Source organism: Pseudophryne corroboree, unplaced genomic scaffold (genome assembly GCF_028390025.1).
Source record: "Pseudophryne corroboree isolate aPseCor3 unplaced genomic scaffold, aPseCor3.hap2 scaffold_829, whole genome shotgun sequence".
Classification (NCBI taxonomy): Eukaryota; Metazoa; Chordata; class Amphibia; order Anura; family Myobatrachidae; genus Pseudophryne; species Pseudophryne corroboree.
Genome location: NW_026970408.1, coordinates 67290 through 83320, shown reverse-complemented (window position 1 = coordinate 83320; position 16031 = coordinate 67290). Strand labels below are relative to the sequence as shown.

The 16031-nt window shown below is 44.9% G+C and overlaps 8 non-coding genes and 1 pseudogene across 8 annotated transcripts; 3 read left to right on the top strand and 6 right to left on the bottom strand.

Annotated features, from left to right (window-relative positions):
- Positions 1–5474: 5474 nt before the first annotated feature.
- LOC135042447 (U1 spliceosomal RNA) lies at positions 5475–5638 on the bottom strand. Its single transcript, XR_010235569.1, has one exon. It is a non-coding gene; the product is annotated as a U1 spliceosomal RNA (small nuclear RNA).
- A 144-nt stretch (positions 5639–5782) lies between these two features.
- LOC135042516 (U5 spliceosomal RNA) lies at positions 5783–5898 on the top strand. The gene has a single exon (XR_010235620.1). It is a non-coding gene; the product is annotated as a U5 spliceosomal RNA (small nuclear RNA).
- Positions 5899–6168: 270 nt separating this feature from the next.
- Positions 6169–6285, top strand: LOC135042549 (U5 spliceosomal RNA). The gene has a single exon (XR_010235652.1). It is a non-coding gene; the product is annotated as a U5 spliceosomal RNA (small nuclear RNA).
- Positions 6286–6571: 286 nt separating this feature from the next.
- Positions 6572–6687, top strand: LOC135042518 (U5 spliceosomal RNA). The gene has a single exon (XR_010235622.1). It is a non-coding gene; the product is annotated as a U5 spliceosomal RNA (small nuclear RNA).
- A 6700-nt stretch (positions 6688–13387) lies between these two features.
- LOC135042546 (U1 spliceosomal RNA) lies at positions 13388–13551 on the bottom strand. The gene has a single exon (XR_010235649.1). It is a non-coding gene; the product is annotated as a U1 spliceosomal RNA (small nuclear RNA).
- A 671-nt stretch (positions 13552–14222) lies between these two features.
- Positions 14223–14385, bottom strand: LOC135042503 (U1 spliceosomal RNA). The gene has a single exon (XR_010235612.1). It is a non-coding gene; the product is annotated as a U1 spliceosomal RNA (small nuclear RNA).
- A 152-nt stretch (positions 14386–14537) lies between these two features.
- On the bottom strand, positions 14538–14701 carry LOC135042566 (U1 spliceosomal RNA). The gene has a single exon (XR_010235669.1). It is a non-coding gene; the product is annotated as a U1 spliceosomal RNA (small nuclear RNA).
- A 688-nt stretch (positions 14702–15389) lies between these two features.
- Positions 15390–15535, bottom strand: LOC135042480 (U1 spliceosomal RNA; annotated as a pseudogene).
- A 152-nt stretch (positions 15536–15687) lies between these two features.
- LOC135042582 (U1 spliceosomal RNA) lies at positions 15688–15850 on the bottom strand. The gene has a single exon (XR_010235685.1). It is a non-coding gene; the product is annotated as a U1 spliceosomal RNA (small nuclear RNA).
- Between the last annotated feature and the right edge of the window lie 181 nt (positions 15851–16031).

Sequence of the window (16031 nt, the reverse complement as noted above, 5' to 3'; positions counted from 1 at the left end):
GTGGCGCAATCAGTTAGTGTGTAAGGCTATTAACCAAAAGGTTGGTGGTTCAATCCCACCCAGGGACTTAATTGACCTTGTTATCAGATTTTGGTGATCTTTAAGTAGACAAGTCAAAATTTCAAACCCCCTGTTATGGTGTAGGGTACCTGGCCTTCTCTGATGTAATCAGAGTTAGATTTGATTCAGTGATTTTATAAAAACAGCTAGGAAGCACAATTTAGCAGTGGGTTGCAGAGAAAAAGAAATATGCTGGCAGAAAAATCCAATTGAGTGATTAAACAGCTCTTCATTTTCTGGCTTTATTTTTATGCTAACTAATTTGTTCTCTGAAAAGAGTCCACAAAGCCAAGTATCTGATTAACATATTTGTAGGGATGGTTTTTCACCTATTACTAAATTAAACTTGCTTCATTGGAAAGGCAGCAAGATGCATCCTCATTTCAATATCTACTGAAATAATACAGGTTGACACCAGGAAACATTAACGCTACTGCATCCTTGCTGCTTTCTCATGTGGAAGTCTGTTTAATGTGAAAACAAGGTGATATCTAATTAGCACACAGGTAAGGAATTAAGAAAATCTTTATTTAAGGGTGAAGATGTTTCTCACAAAATCGTTGCCCCAATGCATCATTGAAATTCAAGCTGGAAAGATGATTTTAATATATCACTTGTACATTTTGTATTGCTCTTCTGGTGACAATGTAGTTTGTTTTTGTCAATTACCATTTTAATAATAGGGTAAAGAAAATTAAGTGGATTTTTGAAAGAAAACAATACTGTCAATATACTATTAAAACATATTAAAATGGTAAAAGTTATTGTACTTTAAGTAAAAATAAAAGAGAAAAAATATCAATCCCAGTTTTGGATTACTTTAATTAACAAAAAAAAATGCATATAGCAGAGGATAGTTTCAATCTGCCTACCTCTGGGTTATGAACCCAGCATGCTTTCATTACAGTACTCTGCTGCACATGTAAGTGCAAGAGATCCTGAAGCACTCACTCATCATGGGAAAGTACCAATGTGTTTCTTCGTTGGTTGATGGAAGAAACATCTTACAAAAACTCTCCAGATTATTGACTTTTTAAAGTTTTTCTAGGAAACGTTCTAGATGAATGCTTATTAGCCTTTGTCAGTATGGACTTTTGCAAAGTGTCTCTGTGGTGCAATCGGTTAGTGTGATTGGTTATTAACCAAAGGGTTGGTGGTTCAATCCCACCCAGTGATGTAATTGACCTTGTTATCAGATTTTGGTGATCTTTAAGTAGACAAGTCAAAATTTCAAAAACCCCTGTTATGGTGTAGGGTACCTGGCCTTCTCTGATGTAATCAGAGTTAGATTTGATTCAGTGATTTTATAAAAACAGCTAGGAAGCACAATTTAGCAGTGGTTTGCAGAGAAAAAGAAATATGCTGGCAAAAAAATCCAATTGAGTGATTAAACAGCTCTTCATTTTCTGGCTTTATTTTTATGCTAACAAATTTGTTCTCTGAAAAGTGTCCACAAAGCCAAGTATCTGATTAACATCTTTGTAGGGATGGTTTTTCACCTATTACTAAATTAAACTTGCTTCATTGGAAAGGCAGCAAGATGCATCCTCATTTCAATATCTACTGAAATAATACAGGTTGACACCAGGAAACATTAACGCCACTGCATCCCTGCCGATGATAACCTCAAGTTGGGTCATTCGGTGCTGCAGAGTCGTACGCACTCTTCCACCCGTTCAAGAGCTTTGGTATAACCCCATGGTTCTTAATGTGACCCCAGCATCCTCTAGGTCGTATGAGAAAATAGGATTTTAATACCTACCGGTAAATCCTTTTCTCTTAGTCTGTAGAGGATGCTGGGCACCCGTCCCAGTCCATACTGTGTCTGCAGTTATTACTTGTGGTTATACACATGTTGTGTTATGGTTCTGGTCAGCTTTTTGCTGCAATTGTTCATGCCGTTGGCTTGTGTTCTGTTGAATGCCACATTCTGCGGCATGCTTAAGGTGTGAGCTGGTAAGATGCTCACCTTAGTTTAACAATAAATCCTTTCCTCGAAATGTCCGTCTCCCTGGGCACAGTTCCTATAACTGGAGTCTGGAGGAGGGGCATAGAGGGAGGAGCCAGTTCACACCCTTTGATAGTCTTAAAGTGCCCATGTCTCTTGCGGATCCCGTCTATACCCCATGGTTCTTAATGTGACCCCAGCATCCTCTACGGACTAAGAGAAAAGGATGCCCTTGCGCACTATCCTGACTTCTCCTCCCGTCTGCTTACTTTGTGCCTTCCAACACACAATGCGAACTACAGGTGGTGCTGCAGGGCCCACACCCTTTTACTTGCCTTACAGAACAGCTCTGGAGCTGTTACAGTGCCCAGCTGCTGCAAGAAATCAGCTTGAATGCTTCAGGGGATGGGGCATGGCCAACATGAGCCCCACACCAAAGGAGGGTGGGGGTGTTTAATGAGAACTAGGGGTCATCCAAGCACTGCAAAAGGCCGCCATGCCCTGCACGCCCCTTTTCTCTTTTCATATGCAGATGAGGGTTCCAGCCAACTTTGGCCCACTGCTTGGATAACATCACTGTATGCAAATCCGTCTGCTGCAGACCTTCCCCCAGGAATGCTTGTACTAGATGTTGCATATGGTTTGATATTTGATGGTGCTTCAGTATTAGGCAGCCTTCCGCCCTCCCATGTTCATCTGAAAAGATGTGGTCTCCCTGCAGTTGTTGTCCCCAGACGAGAGTTCCCTTGTGCTTCCTCAGTTGAATCTCCTTAACTTGACGGGGGAGGGGCTGCCAGAGCAGACACCCTCCCCAGCCCTATCCCAACTCATACTTATTTTGCATATGAGATTTCTTGATCATGAAGATTGTTCTCACAGGGTGAGGTTCATCCATTATATTTTAAAATAGGAAGGTACAAATTACATATTTGAATTGCATTTATGTGCTGGATTCAAATGTCCCCCCCCCCCCCCTTCCATTCTCAATTGTGCCCGTCAGCAGCTATTCTAAGGTTGCTGCCAATGGGTGTGACACATTAATTTCTTCTGTGGGGTACACTGGACTCCACAAGGATTCACATTGGGGTGTAGAGTAGGATCTTGATCTGAGGCACCAACCGGCTCAAAGCTTTTGACTGTTCCCAAGATGCTCAGTGCATTCTCCTCTATAACCCCGCTTACATGAACAGGGAGCTCAGTGTGTAGTTGGTGCCTTCAGTAGCAGGCCACTTAACAGGGGCCTGCCTCAGGCAGCCTATTCTTAGCTATAAATTTTGACAAGAAAAGAAGAACTTGTTTTATGAGAATCTACAAGGGCTGCAGCAGGCTAGGTCTAATAGACATCTTTACTGCAGCTTCATCACTCCCAGCGGCGCTGTATACTCCCGTGCCCTGGTTGCTGGGTCACTGCAGCGGAGGCTCCGGTTTCATCCTAAGGTCAGTCACACACACACCACCCTTCCGGATCACGAGGCCGCTGTTGAAGGGGAGCGTGGCCGTAGGGGGTGGACCATGTGCGCACTGGCGTGGACACTGATTACTGGGCAGCCGCTCCACTAGTCACCAGGTACAGTTAAGGAGCACAGGTCTGGGGGTTTTTCTCCTATATTAACCCAATTTTGTACTGCCCGCAGCGCATTGTGATAGGTAATAGGGCCTGATTCAGGTTGGATTGCAATCACAATAAGCGATCCAACTGCAAAAATTGCTAAGAGCATACGCATGTGCCTGCATTTTCTGCGGCACCCTGCAGAGAATGCGATCGCCTCTGCCTGTCAATCGGGGCGGGGGGGGGGGGGATAGGTGGGTCAGCAACACTCCATTTCCAAGTCAGGGATGGAGCGGTGCAGGGGCAATGCTTCAAAATGGGGTCTGCAACGGAGGAGACACAGGGGGCGTGGTCACAGCGGCTGTATGACATCACATTCAGCCGCTGTGATCACAAAAATGGTGGCGGCTTCCTGCGCGCACATACAGTCTGCACCAGCAGGAGGCTACACCATTTTTTATGATCACGCTGAACTGCAGTGCGACTGCAATTACAGCATGGTCAAGAAGGGAGGCGTCATGCTGGGTGGCCATGCCTTTTCACTGTGCAGGAGCCAGCACCGCTCACACACTAGTCCCCGGGTGCAGCCCCCAACCCCCGGGACACCCGGAGCAACAAAATGTAGATTCAGGCCACCAGGCCACGTCCCTACCTATGAAACCATGCCTCCTTTTTACCATTGCGCTGCTTATCTGCGCGTACTGCATTACAATCTCCCTCGCCACCTCTCTGGGTGTCACCAGTAATAGTGACACCTCTGCCATGCTTGTAGCAGCTGGTCCTAAGATCTACGCCTCAAGCCCTGAGTGTTTGCCCTTGTGACTTGTTGATCATCATAGCGAAGCAGATGCTTACAGAAAACTGCAGGGGCTTAGATTGAAAATAAAAAAATTGATGGGTATAAGGTAGAGAGGAGCGGGTTCGGTTCTCCGAGAACCGAATTCCCCACGAACTCCACGTGGTTTACACTGGTCCGAGGCAGGCTCGGTTGTTCCCGCCTGACTCGGAAAACCTGAACAAGGGAAAATGTCATCATCCCGCTGTCGGATTCTCGCGAGATTCGGATTCCATATAAAGAGCTGCGCGTTGCCGCCATTTTTACTTGTGCATTGAAGAGAGAGCGGAATGGACGTGGCTATGTTCTCTCAGTGGAAATCTCAATAGCAGTGCTCAGTATCAGTGGTTACTTATTGCTGCTCAGTAATACTAGTAGTGTGTCTCTCCTGCTCAGTGTCAGTTCTCAGTAGTATCCTCATCAGTGCTCAGTATCACTGCTCATTGTCTTGTGCTGCATTGTGGTGCTCAGCATACTACAGTACATTACTAATAGTCCAGTGCTGCATCTTGCTGCTCAGTGTCAGTTCTAGTATCCTCATCAGTGCTCACTATCACTGTTCATTGCATTTTGGTTTTCTGTATACTACAGTAACATAGTAATATAGTAACATATAGTAACATAGTTTTTGAGGTTGAATAGAGGCAAATTGCCCATCGTGTTCAACCTGTTTTAAGTTGTGATGATTCTACATACTTGCTGAATAATGTTTTATGACTAGTTAGCTACTATAACTCATGTTACCCCCGGATTAACCATGTTGATATTTTAAGTATTATAACCTTGGATAGCTTTTTCATTCAGAAATGTATCCATTCCTTTTTTAAATCCAATTACAGAGTCCGCCATTACCACCTTCCCTGGCAGGGAATTCCACATCCTGATTGCCCTAACAGTGAAGATCATAGTATCTCACCTGGCAGGTAAGTAGGAGTTGGGCTAGAGCTGTGGAGGATTGCTGCTCGGGCACCCCCTCTCAAGTGAAGGAGATCCAACTGAGGCAGCACAAGGGAACTCTCGAAAGAAGAACAAGGCTAGAGGAAGATCTGAGACAAAGAAATCTGACTTTTACCAGAGCTGACCAGAGGAAAGCACAAACACAGTCCCCCACTACCACAAATAATGCAGTCGAGTTTCCCACATTTGGGGAAATCACAGGGGTCAGCATACCCAGAATGCAATGAATGAACCTCACCCTGGGAGAACAATCTTCATGACCATGGTATCTCCTATGCAAAATAAGTATGATTTGGGATAGGGCTGGGGAGGGCCGCTGCTCAGGCACATCTCTGTCAAGTAAAGGAGATTCAACTGAGGCAGCACAAGGGAACTCTCATCTGGGGACAACAACTGCAGGGAGAACACATATTTTCAGATGAAAATCTTGGTCATGCTCTGGTTTCTCTTCAGAACGAACAAATCTTTCGCCTTTTACTAAAGATTTCCGTGGAGAGGAGCAAAACTGAGTTTTACCTCAATTTTTGCATGCCCCATCTTTTTGGGGTTTCTTTTATCGGTTTAAAGATAGAATGAGTGTGCTTTAATGAAAGCTCATTTGCATAGAAATTACAGTAAATGTTTGTTTCTTTTCAAACAGAACTTTCTTGACCATGCTACTTGCTTGAAAGATCTGGGAGCACATGGAATACAGTACAAACCATGCTTATAGCAAGGAGAAGCCAGGTGAGAAATCTGCTTTCTTTCAAATTGGGCGCTCACTTTGATCTGAATGAGGACTGCTGGCATGGCACTCAGGCGACAGGTGGAATCTTGGTCATGCTCTGGTTTCTCTTCAGAATGAACAAATCTTTCGCCTTTTATTAAAGATTATCCGTGGAGAGGAGCAAAACTGAGTTTTATCTCAATTTTTGCATGCCCCATATTATTGGGGTTTCTTTTATCAGTTTAAAGACAGAACGAGTGAGCTTTCTTGTTGGCTTTAATGTAAGTTTATTTGTATAACAATGACAGTAAATGTCTGTTTCTTTTCAAGCAGAACTTTCTTGACCATACTAATTGCTTGAAAGATCTGGGAGCACATGGAAAAGAGTACAAACCATGCTTATAGCAAGGGGAAGCCTGGTGAGAAATCTGCTTTCTTTCTTTCATATTGGGTGCTCACTTTGAGCTGAATGAGGACTGCTGGCATGGCACTCAGGCGACAGGTGGAATCTTGGTCATGCTCTGGTTTCTCTTCAGAACGAACAAATCTTTCGCCTTTTACTAAAGATTTCCGTGGAGAGGAGCAAAACTGAGTTTTATCTAAATTTTTGCATGCCCCATATTATTGGGGTTTCTTTTATCAGTTTAAAGACAGAACGAGTGTGCTTTCTTGTTAGCTTTAATGTAAGTTGCCATAGATGCAGTGAAACACGCGTGTAGGGCACGGCGTGTCCGCGTGTATTTGACTCATGTGAAATGTTATAAAACAAAAATATATGATTATGATGTTAGCTGTTAGTCTCCACTAATAGGGAATAGAAGCTGAGCTATAAGAAAGGAATACACTAGATATGATGTCACTTAGCAATTACAATGTCTAAAGTGCATACAGATAGCTACTAATAACTCTTGATAAGAATGTATATCAGTGTGGGTATATTTATATGATGGGATATTGGGACTAGTGAATATATATCACTCCTGCTGTCCAGATTGGCAATAACCAGACAATTATGATAAGAGTAGAGATGTCACATGGGCTGCTATAGATATTAATTTAATGCTGTATGTGTCATTTGTTACAAATGGATACATTTTCTATGAGTCAGCCTAGCAGCTGCATGTTCTAACAGAACACTATCCTCACACAGAATCTGCTAACCTTGAGATAACTAAATGACAGTGTGTAACAGTCTCTTTACTATAAGACTGTTACAAAGTAATACAGAATCTGCTAACCTTGAGATAACTAAATGACAGTGTGTAACAGTCTCTTTACTATAAGACTGTTACAAAGTAATACCGGTATATATATTTGAAGTCAGTCTAGCAGCTGTGTGTTCCAGCAGTTTATAAGACAAAGAAAATCTCCTATTGTGGAATCTAGACACATGGGACTGCTGGCCTGTGTCATACTATTTATATGTAATACCAGTAACATGTATATAACTGTTACATAATTGTTACAAATGGATAAATCTTTGAGTCAGCCTAGCAGCTGCATGTCCTAACAGGACACCATAAATCCTTTACAGTGTAACAAATTGATTGGTAACACTTAAAGGCTGGAGAGCAGTTATATGCCTTACTAGCATACTCAATATACCACATTATTACACCAGTTACCACGATTATTGACAGCGCATTTGATATATTATATTACCCTCACACTGAGTCTGTTTACCTTTAGATAACTAAGTGACCGAATATGTAACGGTTTCTCTATCATAAGACTGTTACAAAGTGAGATAGATATATTTGGAAGTCAGTCAAATAGCTGTGTGTTTCAGCGGTTTATAAGAAAATTCCTCATTGTGGAATCTGGACCACTAAGGGTTATTATATATATAGCACATGGAATTGCCACATCTCCCTATATGATAATTTCATTACACTGTAACATAATAAGAATTAACTCTTTAACAGTGTAAATAGAGAGTAATGAATCTCTGACACATGGAATATATTATTTCTTAGATGAATTGGATAAACCATTATGACAGACACTTTGCTTCCTAATAAGAATTGAGGTGGCTATACCTCTAAGGAAAGCATTATTGCCTACGCCTAGATCAGATTAAATAAGATCTGGCTGAATATATGAAGGAAGGTTGCTATTTATATGAGAATTGGAATTGCTATATTCCTTAAGGCAACCCCACCGATTGATATATGTTGTCAATTAAGTATATCTGAACGGCTATATCTGGACCAGATTTAATAAGATCTGGCTGATTATATGAAGGAGGGCTGCTATTTATATTAGAATTGCCATATTCCTTAAGGCAACCGCACCTGTTGGTATATCTCGCCAATTAACTATATCTAAACAGCTAAATTAAAGCTATTCATCATTTTTTTAGTTTGGATATTAATAAATATGATCTTTCCATGATGCATAGAGATTTCCCTATCAAGTGATTCCTTATCCGATATAGAAAGCTATGGTATTGAATTTAGGAATATAGTCTTAGGGGACACAGAGAAATAAGTGATCCCCATCTACCTAAGCACCCCACAAATTGGAGGTTAGCTTACCGGTTATACTCAATCACCCCCACAAATTCGCCAATGGGGATGGCTTCCCGGGAGGTAACCCCTATTGAGTGAAGGGAGTATATAGGATACGACCCAGTGGTACCTGACGACATAGATACTAACAGCTATTTAATAACATTACGCTAGAAAGTGATTATTAGCAACATATATATCTATATAAACAACCCCGCCAGGGTTGTGCCTTCAAAAATAATCACACACGGACACGCTTTTTAAACCTTTTTTTCACATCTCTTTATTCTTCTTATGCACATGTATGTTAGTTCTGTGATTTTAACCTTTATGTTTCACTGCAGTTTGGGATAATAATATTAATATTTATCCAATTTTAATACATACTTAATAAAGGTTATATTTTATGATTCATTCATTCTGTCCAGTGCGTCAACAGTGCAGATTTCTTCTTGTTTTTTCTCCCAAATTCTATAACAATGACAGTAAATGTTGTTACTTTTCAAACAGAACTTTCTTGACCATGCTACTTGCTTGAAAGATCTGGGAGCACATGGAAAACAGTACAAACCATGCAGTATCACAAGAGCCTTTATTTGATCTTTCATGAAGATAGAGCAGAATTGAGGACACGTCAACAATTTCTGCCGAAGGTGGTTCATCTTTCCACATGGTGCCTTTGGCCACTGACACCTTCGTTGAGTCAAAGTCTCTGGCTGTGGTCAGAACTTTGAAAATTTATGTCACCAGAACGGTTCAGATTAGGAAAACAGAGGCTCTGTTTGTCCTGTATGCTCCCAACAGGATTGGGTGTCCTGCTTCCATGTAGACCATTATGCGCTGGATCTGTGGTAAGATTCAGCATGCTCATTCCACGGCAGGATTGCCGTTACTGAATTAGGTGAAGACCCATTCTACTAGAAAGGTGGGTTCATCCTGGGCAGCTGGTCGGGGAGTCTCGGCATTGCAACTTTGCCGAGCAGCTATTTAGTAAACACTTTTGCTAAGTTTTACAAGTTTGATACCTTGGCTGATGATAACCTCAAGTTGGGTCATTCGGTGCTGCAGAGTCGTACGCACTCTCCCACCCGTTCAAGAGCTTTGGTATAACCCCATGGTTCTTAATGTGACCCCAGCATCCTCTAGGTCGTATGAGAAAATAGGATTTTAATACCTACCGGTAAATCCTTTTCTCTTAGTCCGTAGAGGATGCTGGGCACCCGTCCCAGTCCATACTGTGTCTGCAGTTATTACTTGTGGTTATACACATGTTGTGTTATGGTTCTGGTCAGCTTTTTGCTGCAATTGTTCATGCCGTTGGCTTGTGTTCTGTTGAATGCCACGTTCTGCGGCATGCTTAAGGTGTGAGCTGGTAAGATGCTCACCTTAGTTTAACAATAAATCCTTTCCTCGAAATGTCCGTCTCCCTGGGCACAGTTCCTATAACTGGAGTCTGGAGGAGGGGAATAGAGGGAGGAGCCAGTTCACACCCTTTGAAAGTCTTAAAGTGCCCATGTCTCTTGCGGATCCCGTCTATACCCCATGGTTCTTAATGTGACCCCAGCATCCTCTACGGACTAAGAGAAAAGGATGCCCTTGCGCACTATCCTGACTTCTCCTCCCGTCTGCTTACTTTGTGCCTTCCAACGCACAATGCGAACTACAGGTGGTGCTGCAGGGCCCACACCCTTTTACTTGCCTTACAGAACAGCTCTGGAGCTGTTACAGTGCCCAGCTGCTGCAAGAAATCAGCTTGAATGCTTCAGGGGATGGGGCATGGCCAACATGAGCCCCACACCAAAGGAGGGTGGGGGTGTTTAATGCGAACTAGGGGTCATCCAAGCACCGCAAAAGGCCGCCATGCCCTGCATGCCCCTTTTCTCTTTTCATATGCAGATGAGAGTTCCAGCCAACTTTGGTCCACTGCTAGGATGACATCACCGTATGCAAATCCGTCTTCTGCAGACCTTCCCCCTGGAATGCTTGTACTAGTTGTTGCATATGGTTTGATATTTGATGGTGCTTCAATATTAGGCAGCCTTCCACCCTCCCATGTTCATCTGAACAGATGTGGTCTCCCTGCAGTTGTTGTCCCCAGACGAGAGTTCCCTTGTGCGTCCTCAGTTGAATCTCCTTAACTTGACGGGGGAGGGGCTGCCCGAGCAGCCACCCTCCCCAGCCCTATCCCAACTCATACTTATTTTGCATATGAGATCTCTTGATCATGAAGATTGTTCTCACAGGGTGAGGTTCATCCATTATATTTTAAAATAGGAAGGTACAAATTACATATTTGAATTGCATCTATGTGCTGGATTCAAATGTCCCCCCCCCCTTCCTTTCTCAATTGTGCCCGTCAGCAGCTATTCTAAGGTTGCTGCCAATGGGTGTGACACATTAATTTCTTCTGTGGGGTACACTGGACTCCACAAGGATTCACATTGGGGTGTAGAGTAGGATCTTGATCTGAGGCACCAACCGGCTCAAAGCTTTTGACTGTTCCCAAGATGCTCAGTGCATTCTCCTCTATAACCCCGCTTCCATGAACAGGGAGCTCAGTTTGTAGTTGGTGCCTTCAGTAGCAGGCCTCTTAACAGGGGCCTGCCTCAGGCAGCCTATTCTTAGCTATTAATTTTGACAAGAAAAGAAGAACTTGTTTTATGAGAATCTACAAGGGCTGCAGCAGGCTAGGTCTAATAGACATCTTTACTGCAGCTTCATCACTCCCAGCGGCGCTGTATACTCCCGTGCCCTGGTTGCTGGGTCACTGCAGCGGAGGCTCCAGTTTCTTCCTAAGGTCAGTCACACACACACCGCCCTTCCGGATCACGAGGCCGCTGATGAAGGGGAGCGTGGCCGTAGGGGGTGGACCGTGTGCGCACTGGCGTGGACACTGATTACTGGGCAGCCGCTCCACTAGCCACCAGGTACAGTTAAGGAGCACAGGTCTGGGAGTTTTACTCCTATATTAACCCAATTTTGTACTGCCCGCAGCGCATTGTGATAGGTAATAGGGCCTGATTCAGGTTGGATTGCAATCACAATAAGCGATCCAACTGCAAAAATTGCTAAGAGCATACGCATGTGCCTGCATTTTCTGCGGCACCCCGCAGAGAATGCGATCGCCTCTGCCTGTCAATCGGGGCGGGGGGGGGGGGAGAGGGGGGTCAGCAACACTCCATTTCCAAGTCAGGGATGGAGCGGTGCGGGGGCAAGGCTTCAAAATGGGGTCTGCAACGGAGGAGACACAGGGGGCGTGGTCACAGCGGCTGTATGACATCACATTCAGCCGCTGTGATCACAAAAATGGTGGCGGCTTCCTGCGCGCACATACAGTCTGCACCAGCAGGAGGCTACACCATTTTATATGATCACGCTGAACTGCAGTGCGACTGCAATTACAGCATGGTCAAGAATGGAGGCGTCATGCTCGGTGGCCATGCCCTGTCACTGTGCAGGAGCCAGCACCGCACACACACTAGTCCCCGGGTGCAGCCCCCAACCCCCGGGACACCCGGAGCAACAAAATGTAGATTCAGGCCACCAGGCCACGCCCCTACCTATGAAACCATGCCTCCTTTTTACCATTGCACTGCTTATCTGCGCGCACTGCATTACAATCTCCCTCGCCACCTCTCTGGGTGTCACCAGTGATAGTGACACCTCTGCCATGCTTGTAGCAGCTGGTCCTAAGATCTACGCCTCAAGCCCTGAGTGTTTGCCCTTGTGACTTGTTGATCATCATAGCGAAGCAGATGCTTACAGAAAACTGCAGGGGCTTAGATTGAAAATAAAAAAATTGATGGGTATAAGGTAGAGAGGAGCGGGTTCGGTTCTCCGAGAACCGAATTCCCGACGAACTCCACGTGGTTTACACTGGTCCGAGGCAGGCTCGGTTGTTCCCGCCTGACTCGGAAAACCTGAACAAGGGAAAATGTCATCATCCCGCTGTCGGATTCTCGCGAGATTCGGATTCCATATAAAGAGCTGCGCGTTGCCGCCATTTTTACTCGTGCATTGAAGAGAGAGCGGAGAGGACGTGGCTATGTTCTCTCAGTGGAAATCTCAATATCAGTGCTCAGTATCAGTGGTTACTTATTGCTGCTCTGTAATACTAGTAGTGTGTCTCTCCTGCTCAGTGTCAGTTCTCAGTAGTATCCTCATCAGTGCTCAGTATCACTGCTCATTGTCTTGTGCTGCATTGTGGTGCTCAGCATACTACAGTACATTACTAATAGTCCAGTGCTGCATCTTGCTGCTCAGTGTCAGTTCTAGTATCCTCATCAGTGCTCACTATCACTGCTCATTATATTGTGGTGTTCTGTATACTACAGTAACATAGTAATATAGTAACATATAGTAACATAGTTTTTGAGGTTGAATAGAGGCAAATTGCCCATCGTGTTCAACCTGTTTTAAGTTGTGATGATTCTACATACTTGCTGAATAATGTTTTATGACTAGTTAGCTACTATAACTCATGTTACCCCCGGATTAACCATGTTGATATTTTAAGTATTATAACCTTGGATAGCTTTTTCATTCAGAAATGTATCCATTCCTTTTTTAAATCCAATTACAGAGTCCGCCATTACCACCTTCCCTGGCAGGGAATTCCACATCCTGATTGCCCTAACAGTGAAGATCATAGTTCACCTGGCAGGTAAGTAGGAGTTGGGCTAGAGCTGTGGAGGATTGCTGCTCGGGCACCCCCTGTCAAGTGAAGGAGATCCAACTGAGGCAGCACAAGGGAACTCTCGAAAGAAGAACAAGGCTAGAGGAAGATCTGAGACAAAGAAATCTGACTTTTACCAGAGCTGACCAGAGGAAAGCACAAACACTGTCCCCCACTACCACAAATAATGCAGTCGAGTTTCCCACATTTGGGGAAATCACAGGGGTCAGCATACCCAGAGTGCAATGAATGAACCTCACCCTGGGAGAACAATCTTCATGACCATGGTATCTCCTATGCAAAATAAGTATGATTTGGGATAGGGCTGGGGAGGGCCGCTGCTCAGGCACATCTCTGTCAAGTAAAGGAGATTCAACTGAGGCAACACAAGGGAACTCTCATCTGGGGACAACAACTGCAGGGAGAACACATATTTTCAGATGAACATGGGAGGGCAGAAGGCTGCCTAATACTGAAGCACCCCCAAACAACAAACCAAATGCAACTACTAGTGCAAACATTCCTGGTAGTAGGCCTGCAGCAGATGGATTTGCATATGGTGATGTCATCCAAGCAGTGGGTCAAAGTTTGCTTCAACCCTCGTCTGCATATGAAAATAAAAATGGGGTGTGCAGGGCATGGCTGCCTTTTGCGGCGCTTGGATGACCCCTAGTTCGCATTAAACACCTCCACCTTCCTTCGGTGTGGGGCTCATGTTGGCTATGCCCCAGCCCCTGAAGCATTAAAGCTGATTTCTTGCAGCAGCTGGGCACTGTAACAGCTCCAGAGCTGCTCTGTAAAGCAAGTAAAAGGGTGTGGGCCCTGCAGCACTACCTGTAGTTTGCATTGTGCGTTGGAAGGCACAAAGTAAGCAGACGGGAGAAGTCAGGATAGTGCACAAGGGCATAGAAGGGAGCGGCTCAAGAAAAGAGAAGTGGAAACAGACAGCAAACTAGGCTGGAGAGAGACCTGAGACAAAGAGATCTGAATTATACGAGAGCCGACCAGAGGAAACACAAATTATGTAATCAAGTGTCCCACATTTGGGGAAATCGTAGGAGCAGCACACCCAGAGTGCATTGGGTGAGCCTTGCCCTGGGAGAAGCACCTTCCTGATCATAGTATCTCACCTGGCAGGTAAGTAGGAGTTGGGCTAGAGCTGGGGAGGGTCGCTGTTCGGGCACCCCCCTGTCAAGTGAAGGAGATCCAACTGAGGCAGCACAAGGAAACTCTCGAAAAAAGAACAAGGCTAGAGGAAGATCTGAGACAAAGAAATCTGACTTTTACCAGAGCTGACCAGAGGAAAGCACAAACACAGTCCCCCACTACCACAAATAATGCAGTCGAGTTTCCCACATTTGGGGAAATCACAGGGGTCAGCATACCCAGAATGCAATGAATGAACCTCACCCTGGGAGAACAATCTTCATGACAATGGTATCTCCTATGCAAAATAAGTATGATTTGGGATAGGGCTGGGGAGGGCCGCTGCTCAGGCACATCTCTGTCAAGTAAAGGAGATTCAACTGAGGCAGCACAAGGGAACTCTCATCTGGGGACAACAACTGCAGGGAGAACAGATATTTTCAGATGAACATGGGAGAGCAGAAGGCTGCCTAATACTGAAGCACCCCCAAACAACAAACCAAATGCAACAACTAGTACAAGCATTCCTGGGAAAAGGTCTGCAGAAGACGGATTTGCATACGGTGATGTCATCCAAGCAGTGGGCCAAAGTTGGCTGGAACCCTCATCTGCATATGAAAAGAGAAAAGGGGTATGCAGGGCATGGCGGCCTTTTGCGGCGCTTGGATGACCCTTAGTTCGCATTAAACACCTCCACCCTCCGTCGGTGTGGGGCTCATGTTGGCTATGCCCCAGCCCCTGAAGCATTCAAGCTGATTTCTTGCAGCAGCTGGGCACTGTAACAGCTCCAGAGCTGCTCTGAAAGGCAAGTAAAAGGGTGTGGGCCCTGCAGCACTACCTGTAGTTTGCATTGTGCGTTGGAAGGCACAAAGTAAGCAGACAGGAGAAGTCAGGAGAGTGCACAAGGGCATAGAAGGCAGTGGCTCAAGAAAAGAGAAGTGGAAACAGACAGCAAACTAGGCTGGAGAGAAACCTGAGACAAAGAGATCTGAATTATATGAGAGCCGACTAGGGAAAACACAAATTATGCAGTCAAGTTTCCCACATTTGGGGAAATCGCAGGGGCAGCACACCCAGAGTGCAATGGGTGAGCCTTGCCCTGGGAGAAGCAACTTCATGATCATAGTATCTCACCTGGCAGGTAAGTAGGAGTTGGGCTAGAGCTGGGGAGGGTCGCTGCTCGGGCACCCCCCTGTCAAGTGAAGGAGATCCAACTGAGGCAGCACAAGGGAACTCTTGAAAGAAGAACAAGGCTAGAGGAAGATCTGAGACAAAGAAATCTGACTTTTACCAGAGCTGACCAGAGGAAAGCACAAACACAGTCCCCCACTACCACAAATAATGCAGTTGAGTTTCCCACATTTGGGGAAATCACAGAGGTAAGCTACCCAGAATGCAATGAATGAACCTAACCCTGGGAGAACAATCTTCATGACCATGGTATCTCCTATGCAAAATAAGTATGATTTGGGATAGGGCTGGGGAGGGCCGCTGCTCAGGCACATCTCTGTCAAGTAAAGGAGATTCAACTGAGGCAGCACAAGGGAACTCTCATCTGGGGACAACAACTGCAGGGAGAACACATATTTTCAGATGAACATGGGAGGGCAGAAGGCTGCCTAATACTGAAGCACCCCCAAACAAC